This window comes from Zalophus californianus, chromosome 15 (assembly GCF_009762305.2).
Source record: "Zalophus californianus isolate mZalCal1 chromosome 15, mZalCal1.pri.v2, whole genome shotgun sequence".
In the NCBI taxonomy this organism is placed as follows: domain Eukaryota; kingdom Metazoa; phylum Chordata; class Mammalia; order Carnivora; family Otariidae; genus Zalophus; species Zalophus californianus.
The window spans coordinates 7,077,552-7,089,605 of NC_045609.1; the positions used below are offsets into that span (position 1 = coordinate 7,077,552).

Below are 12,054 nucleotides of genomic sequence, written 5' to 3' on the forward strand. Positions count from 1 at the left end.
CATACAGTTTTAAAAAGGGACCTTTCAGTGGTCCTCCTGGTGAATTTCACAAGAGTTTTAGACAGCCTCCACAGAAAAACGCTCCACACCCCAAATAGTAAGTGTGATTTCAGCAGCTCCGTGAACCCACACACGGACCCCGGGGGGGGGGCGGGGGGGGAGACCCGGGTCCGCTGCCGGGGCCTTCACGCAGACGGCCTAAGAGGGCTTGAGAAGCCTCCGTCAGCTCCCACCACCCTGCCTCGGTCTCTAAAATCAGAGGAGGGGAAAGCAGGCCCCGTGCAGGGCCCTGTGGAAACCTGGACCGTGGCCCAGCGCACCGGATGGTAACTCTGTAGGCCCTCTCAGAACTCAGGTGTCCCTGCACAGACAGCGGCCATAAAACAAATGTCGAGTCACCAGCCTGTGAACGGGCAGCGGCGCCGAGAGGAGGCACGGCCGAGGCTCTGCCTCCGAGCACCAGGCACAGTCCACGGTTGCCAACGTGCTGACTGCGTGAGGCACACTCCCTGCAAAGCTCCGTGCGGCAGAGCCTCTGCTGTGTTCACGCCCGTCCTGAGCCTCATCGTCCAAGTCAAGCTGCCGTCAATGATCCTGAAGGCTTCGGCCAGAGACTGAGGCCGCCCATGAAGATTTCCACAAAGACGATGACAAACACAGGCCGTTCTGGGCACCTGGGATCTTAGAGTAAGGAAACTGAACTCACAGCCAGCAGGGACAGGGACAGGCTCCGGGACGAGATCCAGGAGACACACAAGCAAAAGGACAACAGTCCACATGGTCAAGCCTCAGAACACTCGGGCCCTCCACGTAGTCGAGGGAAGGGCACCCCCCTGCCACCCGGTGAGCAGGAAGGGAAGCCAACGGGACGGGCCAGGGGCCAGGGGCGCGCACCTGACCGGCCCCTGAAGGAGGGGCCACGATTTCCCTCTCACGCGACAGAGCCGGTGCCCAGGGAGGCCTAGAACCTGGCTCCGCTGCCCTGCCTGGCCCTCCCCAGCCGCTTTCAGAATCCGGGCTCCGCGCCCCGGCGGGCCCAGAGCTGCTTCTGTGGCACACGGAGTCCGTCAGCGCCTCCCTCCTCCTCCACCTGCCCACACACCTCAGGAGGAGCCAAGTCCGCTTCTCCGCGCGCCCCACGCACATCCCACCCCGGGCAGACGGCCCCCCCAACGGTCAGCCTGCGATTGTCACCAGGGTGAAAAGCTCTCAGCAGAGCCCCCCCTTTGCCATTTCTCTGGCCTCTGCGGCTGCCCCTCACTACTGCAACAGGGGGACCCCTCAGCCAGCACTCCCCACCTCCTTAGGGGGCAGCTCTGTGGAACTCTGTTCTCCACCCTGCGCCCAGGACGCTTCTGCTCTATTCCGAACCTTTGCTGACCCTGTGACTCCGGGGAGCCCCATTCCCAGCACGAGCATCGTCCATCCACCCGGCCCAGCAGGGGAGCCCCCACCGCACGCACCATCTGGGGCTGGTCATGGCGTCACACAGTGCACCTGATGGGACTTCTAAACGACCCAACATTCCACCTTTTGTACCTTGAACAGAGACAGCCTGCCGGGAAGGGCACCGTCACCGGTGAGGAAGCCACCAGCCATCGCTGTTCCTATAGAGTGGTCCGGACACAGAGCTCAGCGGGACAGGGGAGGAAGGCAACGAAGTAAGACTCTTCTAGCAACAGGATGGTAAACACCGGGTGGCGTGGGGCTCGCGAGCCACCGCTTCGGGTGTCGCGCAATCTGGGAGATGCCTAGGGCCTGCAAACCCAAGCTCTCCGTTCACGAAGCAGAGGCGAGAGCCGGCCAAGGTCATGGCTTTGGCACACATGGGCCAGCACACGCGGTGTCTGTAAAGGTGTCCAGGAAAGGGGGGAGGGGAGAGGGAGAAGGCAGAGGGGGCGCCGACGCGAATGAGAAACGCAAGCCACTGTAAACGAACGGGGAGTGGGATTTTGAACTCTACCAAAAATTGTGGGCAAATGAAACCTTGTTTGTAATAAAGACTCTCTCTTTAAAACAGATTCACCTTAAAGATAGTCATCCATCTTCTCCAGGTTTTACGCTCCAGGAGACAGCTAAAATTGAGCCACGTTTTTTTAAAGACAAACTGTCAAGTGTCCCCTAAGACGTCCTGTGCAGTCTCCAAGCGCAGTTCCAATTCCTGGTTCCCCTTGGCGGGCTGACCACGCACCGCACGCCTCTTCCTACACTCCCCTCTGTTTGTTAGAGTGACCGCACTAAACCTGGCAGCCCCAGAAACAAGGGGAGAAGCTGCACCACTTCCAGTTCCATATGCACTAGCCTACCATCTGGGCCACCTGCTCCCGTGTGCTATGCACAGGAAGCCCCGAGCAGGGGACCCTCTCGGGCCAGCCTCCCACCCCTGCCCCCAGGGGCCACACACGCAGGTGCCATGCTGCATGCACCATGGGGTGATGGTGTTTCTCTGTGCACAGGTCTGCCCCCCCACCCCCTCTAACCCCTCGAGAACCCAGACCACATCTCACTCGGCTTTGCACGTCGCAAGGCTTAAGGAGGTTCTAGCCCTAGGGTCTGCGAACCCAAGCTCTCCCGTTCACGAAGCAGAGGCGAGAGCAGACCCTCAACTCGCATTTACTGCTAGTGTAAACCCCGGGCTATGGAGAGACCAGACGTCGGAACACCTCTCGTGTGGGCTCCCCGTGTTCCCCTGGCAATCCCCTATCCCCTCTGCCAGCCACCTTCCCTCCCCAAGCAATCCCCCGCTGCAGGGTCACGGGAGAGCCCCGACAACCAGCACAGGGAAAAGTCTTCTTCCCAAAGACAATCTACTCATGTGTTCGCTGAGCTGGAAGCTAAGTTTCCATTTCCTATAAGATCTTTCAAATCTCAACATCTCTCATTCCACGGACATGGTCCCATGGAGGAACCGCAGCCTCTGTTGCAAAACAGAAAACTCTGGCCGTACAAACACAGTTCCTCCTTCTGGGGGGTTTGGACACACACTGGCCACCTTACCTCACCACTGCTGGGGAAGGCGCACGGCCCCTCCTTTTGCTTCCTTTTTTTAAGGGCCTTCCTACAGAGAGTTTTCTACTACAATTAGCCCAAATAAGATGATCTTCATCCTCTCCACCATCAGGATTCGTATCTTCGTACACTTTTAATTTCTCTGTGCCTAAATCTTTCCAAAGGGATAGATGACGGGACAAAGCCTTTCTCTGCCTCTGGCAGGGAGTGAGCAAGCTGGAAAAGAACAAAACACATCAGGGCATCTCCCTAACATGGGATGCACGACATGGCACTTGGCGCTACTAGTGAGTCTCGAATTGCACTCCCGAATTTTCTCCCCACCCCGGGGTACTACCCATTTGGGCCCATGTTGGAAACACGAGCAAGGACAGAAAGCAAATTTCTACCCTCCACTGGCTCAGAGCCCCCTTTGCTGGCCTAGATAAACAGGACCATGTGCGTTCAGTGTTTACTGCATGACGGGGAAAGGATTTAAAATTTCTGCAGCTGAAAACCTTCCCACCTGACCGTGACTAGAAGCAGGAGCACCGGGCCCCTCACTGACACGAGGGTTGCTGACAGCAGGGGTTCTCCAAGAGCAGTCGGTCCCAGGCCAGCCGCATCAGCAGCTCTGCGAACACGTCAAGCATGGACGCCTCCCAGGTGTTTGTAACAAGCCTCCAGGTGCTTCTGACACCTGGGGAAACTTGAGAACCTTCCGCCTGGGCCGATAAACCTCCAAGGTCACGGGAATGCCCTACTGGGCTAACCCACATGTCACCACGCTTACCTGATTATGACGGCTACCCACCAACACACCTACACTGGCAGTTTTTACCAACTGGTGAAGGCCCAAACATTACAATGCCTCAGGGCATTCTCCCTACTTTGTGCTCCTCTGTCCTCGTGTCTAAAAAGGGAATGCTAACAATCTCCACCTCAGAGGATGGTCGCAAGGGGCAAGGGCTCGGGCAGTCTCCGGCCACGCGGTTAGGCCTCCACAAACGTGAATCCCTATGATTAATACACCTTCGCCAAAAGGTCTAATGAGCTTCCTGCCTGCTAACCACCTGACGTCGAGCCTCTCCGTCCCGCAGCCCTGATCGAGGATACATAGGGCCGACCGAGGCAGCACCCAGCTCCACGATCTGTCAAGGATTCGTTCATTCCGTCTACAGCCCGCGTGCCCACCGCGAACCTGGCAACCAAGAGAGAAAGTCCATTCTACACAAGTGTGTGTCCAACAGGTCCAACTGTGCCTCCAACAGGTCCTTCTGGACAAATGCCACCCGTCTCTGGGCATAAGGCCTGATACACGTCAAGGGAGATACAGGAGGAACGCAACGAATATGAACAAAAGGAGTCATGAGAGTAACTCACGTTTATATCGCGATGACCTTGTGCCAGGCTCTAAGCACCCGACGAGAGTAGTCCTCACAAGGACACCGTGAGACATCGGTGGTTACCACACCCGTCGATGAGGGTCAGGGAACCTGAGGCACAGAAGGTTTACCTAACATGCCTGAGGTCCCACAGCTCCTAAATGGTAAGGCCAAGAGCTGAGCGCACACACTCAGGCTCCAGTCAGGGATCCTAACCACTGTACTACACGACACAAAGCTACCAGTTAGCTAAGCATTTACTAGCCACTTGTTACCGCTTTTCCCAAAGCAATTATTTTGAGACACTTATATTTAGGCACGCGATCCACTGCCACGGGGTTGAATACTAGGCCCTCCAAGCCCTGGACAGAAATGCTAGCTAATGATACTTGGTTTCTCCCTCCTTCTCTCTCCTCTAATCTGATTCCACCAGAGTCATGTCAAAACACACAGAGCAGCATTTCTGACTTCTCCCAACTCCCCTGACACACCACTTAACCCCTGATTACAGACCATCTGTAACACCGAGTTCTCTAATTGTTTCTCCCCCACAGGACTGCCAAAGTCTTTGGAAGTTACCACACTTTCTGTGAAGCCCCACAAGAGTGGGTGGAAGCAACACCTTGCTTGTGTAGATCCAGCGAGTGTTAACACAGATCACTGGTGGGCTGATTCGCCTCACTCTGTTGACACTTGTTACCAATCCCTGGGAAGCAGGATAAAAGCACCCAGTGGACCTACTTAAAGCCAGCCTTAGGGGAGGTCTAACACACCATTCCCCGGACTGGCAACGCTGTTTCACAATCTATAGGCCCTGCCTCTCCTACCTTATCCCCTGGGAGCCCTCAGCAGCCCCTGGGAGAGGCAGTTGGGGTCCAGGTTGAAGAAAGAAGCGCCCCCAGGGACAGTGAGTAACTGGCCCATGTCACTCAAGGCTGCAGAAGAGAGAACGTTCCGTCCCCAAAGGCCTGACTCTGCCCATCTGAAAGATTAAGACTAAGGAACTACCCTCAAAGCAACAGGCTTCCTTTGTAAAAACAAAAAACAAAAAAACAAACAACAACAACAAAACCCACCATCACCATGACAGAAAATGTTAAATTCTGTTAAAAAGTCATTTGTAAAAGATGAGATAACCATGTTCATGGATAGAATTACAGGATTAAGATACAAAATGTGCCATTTCTCCCCATGTTAGATTACAATGCCAGTCCTATTTCCAGGACTTTGTGGAGAACTTGACAAGTATTCTCAGAAGTCCATGGAAGAAGAGAGGCCCACAATGACCAAGTTCTGAAAAAGAACAGCAAAGCAGACCCTGCCATGTAAGCTGTGAAAGTCAAAATAATCTGGCAGAGAAACAGACAGATAATGGTACAGAGAATCTGTGAACAACGTCAAAACCACTATGTTGAGTTTGGTGGGAACAGACTTTCAGTTTGGGGTGATGAGAAAGCTCTGGAGACAGACAGTGGTGATGGGTTCACAATACTGTGAATGCAGGAATCCCACTTAATTGTATGCTTAAAAATGGTACATTTTATCTTTGGTTTGCCGCAAATTAAAGATTTAAAAAATCAGTATGCTGAGTGAAAGGAGCCAGATACAACAAAGTGCCACATTCTGTGGTTCCATTTATATAAAATTCTCGAAAATGCAAGCACAGTGGCAGAGAGCACATCGGGGGCTGCCGGAGTCCGGGGACAGGGTGCGGATGGACTGTGAGGGGGCCCCCAGGAAGCTCGGGGCGACGGAAACGCTCGGTACTTGACTGCCGTGGTTTCAGGAGTGTGTCCATCTGTCGAAGTCCATCAAATGGTACAGCTGGAATGGATGCAGGCTACCATACGTAAATTACGATTCAATCAAGTTTTAAAAAAGAGGCTCATGTGTGCACCCTAAGTATGACAGAGGCGGCTCCACAGTCTCCTCTGAAATATTAAGGGAAAGATACATGATTTAATAACGTGGGAAAAACTGGGTCACAAAGTGGGAAGGAAAAACGGCACCGGATCACTGCTCGATGCCATATGCGAAAATGAACCTCACGCAAAGTGAAGCCCTCACTGTGAGAAACGAAAGCAGGGAATAGCCTGGTGAGTCCAGGGTAAGGAAGAACATCTTCAGACCCCTGAAGTGCAACATAAAGCAAAAAGTGATGAGCTCTACGGAAACAAAAATTTCGGAAAGTGACTACTGACAAAGTTGACAGACGGCAGGATGGGATCACTATCTAGAATATGCAAGAAGCACGTGCAAACCAACACAGGAGAGAAATAAGACTACAGCTGGGTAAGAAACTAACAGCGAACAAAGATGCTCAACTTCACTAAGAAATGACACAAGCTCCCAGGAAAACGAGGAGATCCCACACTATAGCCACCAAATCCGGGTAAAATTAGAAAGAGGGCTAATACCAACCACTGTCGAGAATGTAGGGGATCAGGGACCCCCATGCACCCAAGAGGAGAACAATCTAGCAGCATTTAGTCAAAATAGCTGTGCGCGTTCCGTTCCAGCCAGCCCCTCCACGCCGAGGCGCGCGCCCTTGCGACAGTGGGTCTCAAACCGTCCCCGCTACCGCCATCGCCAGCCCGGGCACGTTACAACACAAGCTCATGGGGTCTGCCCCCAGGGTTTCTGATTCAGGTCTAGGCTGGGGCCTCAGAATCTGCATTTCCAGCAGGTGCCCGGCGCTGCCCCTGTGGCTCCTGGGCGTGGACCACTTGAAGAAGCACTACACTAGAGACGTCTCACACCCATCTTGAAAAGAACGCATACGGGATGTTCATCACAGCGTTGCCTGAGTGAGGTGAGCTAAGTGTCCCTCGCCAGGGAAACGGGTAACAAAACTAAAGGATGCACAGCAAAGCCCTAGATAAGCCCACACTAACACAGATCTCGCAAAGTCTTGAATGAAATTCTTCCTGCTTTTGTGAATGTCTGAAGATTTCCGTAATAAAAAGGTTGAGTGTTGAATGAAATAGAACACCAGTGGAGTCTATAGCACGGGACCACTTCCGTAAACTGAAGACACGCACAAAATAACACCTTTAACGAGGACACAAACATACCTAAGAATATATCCAACCCAGAAGAGGAGGCTCCTCTGGCGGGGAGAGGAACGGGAGTAAAAATGAAGGGGAAACGTCAAAGAAAGAAAGGAGAGGGTCTTGCGCCAACAACGGAGGCACGCTGACCACCCAGCACCTCGATGTCTGAAAGGTGAAAACCACCAGAGCAGCCCTAAGTACCCACTCGCCTGCCTTTGCATACAGTGGAAGCCCCCAGCAATTTCCCCAGTGGCTAGGGAACAGATCCCTTTAGCACTCAGAGAGGAAGAGGGGATCTTTCTGATGGACGAGCTTGGATGAATTCAGGCCCCCGGAACGCAACCTGCTCCTGAGCCCTGGAGTTTCCCTCCGCGACATATTAGCACATAAAAAAAGCTGAGCTTCTAGGCGCTCGGCAAAGGGTGTGTGTGTCCGCACCTCTGTCTTTTCTCAGTGTGCCTGTCTGTCTGTATGTGTGTGTGTGTCTGTGGGGCGAGCAGAGAGAGAGTGCTTTATTTGTGGAGGTAAGAAAGCCTCCGGAGGGGAGAGACTCAGCCATGCCTGTGGCCAGCAGTCAAGTCTGTTTCAGTGAAACCAGAAGTCAGTCAGAAAACCAAGCCCTCCTCCTGGCCCACAAGCCTCTGTTTCCCCTTTCGTCACCCTCCCCTCCCCTACACCCCACTCTGCTTCCCAGCTCCCACATCCAGACCGGCAGATCATCTGGGGACAGACGAGCTTATCAACTGACAAACTTTACAGCCACAAATCTCAGAATGTGGTCAGAGATAATAACTGACCACTTATATTCCTGACCAAGAGCCTGTAACAGAAAGGCCAGGGCCTTTAACACCAGGCATGCTTTAACAGTTCTTCCAAAAGAGACTGCTTATAGCTACCAACCAAAAAAAAAAGGGGGGGGGGGGGGGGCAAAGAAAAACCCATCTATAATCTGTCATGTCCCCTCAGGAGCACACCGGACACAGCTTTTTCCAAGGACCATAGAACAGTTCACCCCACGAAGTGGCTTCCACAGTGCAGGGGACAATCAGAAAATAAAAACCACAGCTGATTGAATTTATGTGAGAAAATGCAAAAGACCCTTCCAGCAGCAGCTTTAAGCAAGCCAAGCCCATGCCAGGAAAGTATGTCTTTAGGGAAAGAAGAAGCAGATGAACAACTGCAAGAAGGAGCAGAACAAAGTTTAAAAAGATGCATAAGCATGAGCTGGCCCAACACTCACACCTCCCCCAAGGACGAGGGAGCTGATGCCCCTGTGCAAACAAAGCCGAATTCTTATTCCCCAAACAGGGTTTTGTCTTTTACACGGCCTCACTTTTCACTGGACGGTAAAGGTTTAGGAATTCTAAAGAGTCTTCCTGAAATGCTTTGTACAAAATAAAGTTTCACAGATAAAGCATATTTGATGTGCAACAGGAGTATGCTTTACTTTTATATTTTTTATATTTATTTTATTTTATTTATTTGAGAGAGAGAATGAGATACAGCATGAGAGGGGGGAGGGTCAGAGGGAGAAGCAGACTCCCTGCTGAGCAGGGAGCCTGATGCGGGACTCGATCCCGGGACTCGATCCCGAGACTCCAGGACCATGACCTGAGCCAAAGGCAGTCGCTTAACCTGAGCCACCCAGGTGCCCCTTTAGTTTTTTAAAAAACTGTATGATAGCTCTATGTAGGACGAGTCCTTTAGGTTTTTATGAGATATGTGAGCAAAGCATGCGGGTTTTTTTCCAGCTGAATACAGGATCTGCCACAATCTGGAAAATTAAGGGGCTTAACCAGGAAAGAAAAGGGAAAGGATTGAGTTTTCAAGTGAAAACTGAATGTCTGCGGTCAACACAGGCAATTCCAACTTAGGAAAATAAAGTTCTTTACGTGCCAAACTTAACGACGAGATTGTTTTTTTAATTCAGCTCAGTAAGCACTTACTGAGCACCTACAAGGTGGGCACTGTGCAAGATGCCTGGGATCCTCCAAGGGATAAGATGCTGTCTTAATAACTGGGTCCCTTCCGTGTTAGTTTAATCCATCCCTTGAATTAATTTCTTTAAAAATAAATAATGCTTACAACCAGCCCTGAAGAGTTACAGAAATACATCTTACTATTCTATTAAAAATGTAAATTTCTCGTCTCTGAAGCAGAACAGAAGGAAAAGACGCGTTCTCCGCTTTCCATACTGGCATCATTTGCTGCCGAGTAACCAGCTACATTTTCAGCTGTGCGCGGTGGCAGGCACCACCTCCTCGTACCCAGCAGGTCACGGAGCTGCCGAGACTCAAAAAAGACGTGCCACCTGGCTGAAGAGAAGCAGTTAAGAAAACCAAAAGCTCAGGGCCTCCAGACCCAAACAAACAGCGAGGTAAGGCAAGTGAGCGGCTACAGGCAGCCGCCAGCCCCTGGAGGTCCCCTCAAAGCTGGAGCCTCAGAAGCACAAGCCGCCGCTGGCCGGCTCTCCGGCCCGGACGAGGCATGGATGGCTTCAGAGCTGGAAGGCTGCCACCTGCTGAATCACCAAACATCCCCGGGCTTCCCTTGGAGCACTGGCCAGGCAGGGACCCATCCTCCGCGGAGAGCCTGCACCCCAACCAAGACCCGCCCAGCCCCGTCCCCTTCTGCACAGGCCCAAACCGCTGCCAACACCGCCCCCCCCCCGCCGTGTTGGGGCGGCCCCTGGCAACTCCCCCCACCGAGGTGCTACGTCACCAGTCCCACTCCTCCTTCTGCCCACTCAGTCCTCCCTGCATGTTCAAGCCTCGGGACCGGGACGCGTGGGGGGCTCCCGGCGCACCGTGACAGGCGCTTACCACTCCACAGCCAGGCAGCCAACCCGAAAGGCCCCCGAGTCTGAGAGCAGAGTCACCTGTCCGAACAGCTCCAAAGGTCCAGGAAGGTAAATGTCAAGGGAGCTAAAACAGTAAGCAGACGCCTCACGCGGAAAATAAACTTCCCTTTCACAAAGCAGCCTTCGCTCTGGGTTTCATAAGCGTGTGCCACTGAAGTCTGTGGTGACTGAAGGTGAAAAGAAACATCTGAGCAGCACCTGCAGGGAGCCCTTCCACTCCCTCTGGCCAGGATTTTTACTCGCGACTCCCAGGAGGGAAGCAGGCGTTGCCCAGAACGCGCCAGCCCGAACCCGTTGGCTGGGCGAGGACGCCCTCGCCGGCCCACCGGCAGCCGCAAGCCCCGGTCGGGGTTGACACGGTGGGAGAGACGGCCGCTGCCGCCGCCGCTCTGCCCTTGACAAGTCGCCTCGGGGTCGCAGGACCCCTCACTCGCGGGGACAGCCGCGTCCTGGAGACACTGTCCAGTCCCGGCTGCGCCGATGGCTGCTCCAGGCCTTGCCCACTCCCTGTCCTCCAGCGGGGGCCGCCCCTGAACCCGCAGGACGTTCTGCGGCCTGGGGAGGGCAGCTTGCTCCGCGGGGGCAGGAGCGGGGGGGGGGGGTCCCACCTGTTATGCCGGCTGGGACCGGCGCCGAGGGGCCGCGGAGAGGGTGGGGGTGGGGGGAATCCCGAAACCCCGGGCGCCTGGCCCGCTGCGATCTGGCCCGGAGGTGTCAACTGTCACGCCGCCGCCGGAGCCGTGGGGGTGGGGCCGTGATTTGGGGCCGGCCCCCGCGAGTCTCCGGACCCCGGCCCGCACCACCCGCCGAGGCGCCTGGCCCCCCCCCCCCGCCTCTCCCTCCCCGCCACCCTCCGCTCGCCCCAATCCCGCACTAGGCAACCTTCCAGCCCGCACGCAGCACCTCCGAGAGGCGCCCGCAGACGCCCCCGCCTTCCTCACCGCCCAGACCCGGTTCCGGAGCCCCGGGGGCGGCCCGCCCCTCCGAGCCCCGCGCTCACCCCCGGGAGCGGCGGCGGGGGGGAGTGCCCGCCAGGTACGCGCGCGGCTCCGCGCCGGCTGAGCTCACGCCCCCTCGCCCCGGGGCCGCCGGCACGCCGCTCCTCGCGGTCGATCGCCCCCCCACCCCGGGATCGACGCTCTCCACTCCCACCCCCCGGCCCCACAGCTCACTTGCACCGGAGTCGCGGCCGCCGCCGGAATTCCGCTCGCCGAGCCCCACGCCGCGCACTGAAATCCGGGGCAGGGCAGCGTCGGGGCTCCGCAGCGGGATCGCGCTCTCCCGCCGGCTCGCCGTGCGCGGAGGGACGGCTGCCTCTCCTGGCCGCCCTGCCCGCTCCGTCCTGCCCGCGGCCGCCGCCGCCGCCCGGCCGCTGCCTCGCTGGTGCGAACGCTTCCGACTTGCCACCGCGAGCCTCCGGGCTGCCGAGCATGCCCAGTCCGCTGCCCGCGCCGGCCTGGCTCTCCGCGCGCCGGGAGTCCGCTCCTCCGGGTGTTAGCGGCGGCCGGCAGGGGAGGGCGGGCCAGGCGGGCGGGGTCGGCGGGGCCCGACTGGACCCGGGCCACAGGCTGCGCCCCGAGGGGCAGCGTGGCTTGGCCCCTTACTTTACTTTCCAGGAATACGGAGCTTGGGAGAAGGGTCCGGCTACGGATCTGGGGGGGGGGGGGTCGCTCCCTGAGGCCGGAACCAAGCCGAGGTTTACGGTCGGGCGGCGTGCCGCCGGGGGCGGAGCCGGAGCTGCTCGGAACCGGGAACGCAAACTCGGCCT

The 12,054-nt window shown here is 55.9% G+C and overlaps 1 protein-coding gene across 16 annotated transcripts in view; it reads right to left on the reverse strand.

Moving 5' to 3' along the window:
• The window catches only part of SGMS1 (sphingomyelin synthase 1), a 263,991-nt gene extending 252,325 nt beyond the window's left edge, over window positions 1–11,666 (reverse strand). For 13 of the 16 annotated variants that reach the window (XM_035724238.1, XM_027596050.2, XM_027596054.2 and 10 more), the window contains exon 1: window positions 11,459–11,666. The gene's annotated coding sequence lies outside the window, so the exon portion shown is untranslated. Of the gene's footprint in view, window positions 1–10,894; window positions 11,096–11,458 lie in introns of those variants that run through there. The other 3 variants (XM_027596052.2, XM_027596039.2, XM_027596061.2) reach the window with 2 other exon arrangements.
• Window positions 11,667–12,054: the final 388 nt, after the last annotated feature.